The following is a 2,813-nucleotide window of genomic DNA, read 5'->3' on the forward strand; positions in this document are numbered from 1 at the left end:
AGCTATATTTAATATATATTAGTTGCTTGATGCAACCCAAAGCTTCTGCAGGGAAACTAAGTTACCTACAGCTATTTTCCGCTTCCCCAGAGTAGAGCAGAGTATATATATATTTTCTTGCAGTAAGCAGAGGCTGTCTCAGATGAGCAGCTATTATTATATGCGCATTTATTTAGGAACGAAAAATCGTATCCGGAAAATCGGGATTACTCGTGACCGGGTAAATATCGGGATTGCGGGTAGCCAACCGACACGTGAGCTCATGGCCTGCTTAGGACAGACATGCATCATATTGTTTGTGCATATGCATTTGATCGTGTTGCTTTTCTTGTTTCTTTGTGATTGTGCTGCTTGTCTTGGTGACTTGCTTGTGTGTTTGATTAGATATTTTTGTTGATTCTTTGAACTTAGTGAAGTATTGAGGAATGGTATTTGTGAAGTGAGGTTTGGGTATATTATTTATGTTGCTGATTTACTTAGTTATTGTGATGGTTGAGGAATGCTATTTGTAGCTGAAGAATGGCTAATGCGGTTGAGACTTTATTTAAGTAATATGATTTAAAGAAAGGGTTTTAAACGGTTTCAAGTAAGTCTTAAGAAATTTTTGGAAAGGTTTGATAAAGAAAACTACATTGGAAACTTGAGTTAATTATTTGCATGTTAATCATTACTTTTACGGCATTCCCATTCCCTACTGAGAATGTGTGGTTTGTTCTCACCCCAAAATCTTCCACCCTTTCAGTGACACAGGTTCGAAGACTCCGTTTGAAGCTGCGGGCGATTGTTAGACCTTATTTATGAGTTAAGTTTTTTATTTGAGTTATTTTCATAGAGTTCCCTCGCTCTTATTGTTTAACATTTTTATTTTATACAGAGGGATAGGATTTGTATCTGAGTTTTATTTGAAATCTTTTGTATGTCAGATATTATTATTAATAATTATGTGATTATTATTACTTTGAAATGTTTGCTATATGATTTTGATAAACAAAAACAAAATTTTCAAGAATGTTCTATGAAACTAAAATGCAATATCGAACTAAAGGCTCAATAGTAAATAGTTAATAAAGGAAAGCAGGTTGGTAACGCCTTACTTTCGGTGCGATCATGACGTATTGGAAGTTGGGTCGTTAAAGAAACACCTCTCCCAAGGCCATTACCACCCAATACAAACTTCAAGTGGGTAAAATCCTTAGCCTTTATCTTCATCTTTCCACTTGAATATGGTTTTCTTGAAACCGATGGCCAACTTAGAGCTCTTTGTGGCTTTAAGAGTAAGAGGGAGATGGTTAGTGATAGAAGTTGGCATCCAAAGTTCAATATGGTTCCACGCTCCAAATGGAAGTGCAAGGATTGGTATATAGCTAGATTGAATGAATTTTGGAAGAAGTTTGGGTATCTTAGTGGAAATTCAGGTTGTGTACCGCCCGGTTGGAATAATGAAGATAGAAGCAAAGACGGGTACAAAAGCAAGGTTTGGGATCCTGGAATTTATTTTGACAATCAACGCTTCTGGCGCCTGAACACTTGCTTTAACTTGCTCAAAGGATTTACGTGCCTAGTTTGGGACCCCGGAGGCTATTGGAATTGCAAACGTTGGTGGAGATTTCTAGATGAGTTCAAGCAAAAGCAACCATAACAAGGAGCTCATCAAATGTCCAACTTAAGGACTTTAACTAAAAGTACTAGGTGAGAGACAATCCACTATGGTATGATCGTTCCTTTTTAATTTTAATTTTTTTTGTTTTGTCTATTTTTAGTTTTATTTTATTTTATTTCATTTTCCCTAATATCATTCATAACATCCACATTAGCATCTGCATTTTGCATTCTGCATATTCTATAAAAAAAACTCACACCACGCGTGCACATGGGCCACGCGTGGGCGTCAATTCCAAATCGGCGTCACCATCCAACGCCCAGAAAGTTGGGCTGGAATCGTGCAGCTGTTGTGCGTTAGGCACGAATTGGCCCACGCGTGAGCATCCATGACGCATTCGTGTCAATTACAGTCTGGCACATCACGCGTGGGCGTGGGCGACGCGCACGCGTCGCCTGAAAATTTTACCCCCCCAAATTGAAACAGAGAGTTGCACCAAAACGATGCTGGAATCGTGCGTTTAGCACGATTCTCATCAACGCGTACGCGTGTGGTGCACGAAATCACAATCACACTTTTGCAATTCCGCACAACTAACCAGCAAGTGCATTGTGTTGTCCAAGTAATACCTTACTTGAGTAAGGGTCGATCCAACGGAGATTGTCGGCTTGAAGCAAGCTATGTTTATCTTGTAGCTCTTATTCAGGATAGCAACAGTAATTCTTAGTTTTAATTGAAATAAGTAAAAGAACATGGATTAAATGATACTTGTTATGCAGCAGTGGAGAACAGGTTGAGGTTTTGGAGATGCTCTGTCTTCTGAATTTCTGCTTTCCTACTATCTTCTTCTTCACGCACGCAGGTCTCCTTCCATGGCAAGCTGTATGTTGGTGGATCACCGTTGTTAATGGCTACCAACCGTCCTCTCAGTGAAAAGGGTCCATGTACATGGCTAATCATCTGTCGGTTCTGACTAATGTTGGAATAGGATCCATTGATCCTTTTGCACACTGTCACTGCGCCCAGCATTCATGAGTTTGAAGCTCATCACAGTCACCCCTTCCCGGATCCTACTCAGAATACCACAGACAAGGTTTATACTTTCCGGATCTCAGGAATACTGCCAATTGATTCTAGCTTATACCACGAAGACTCTAATCTCACGGATTTGAATGCTCTGTTGTCAGGAGAGGCAGTCAAACTCGTGAACCAG

Source organism: Arachis ipaensis, chromosome B07, assembly GCF_000816755.2.
Source record: "Arachis ipaensis cultivar K30076 chromosome B07, Araip1.1, whole genome shotgun sequence".
NCBI classification, from domain to species: domain Eukaryota; kingdom Viridiplantae; phylum Streptophyta; class Magnoliopsida; order Fabales; family Fabaceae; genus Arachis; species Arachis ipaensis.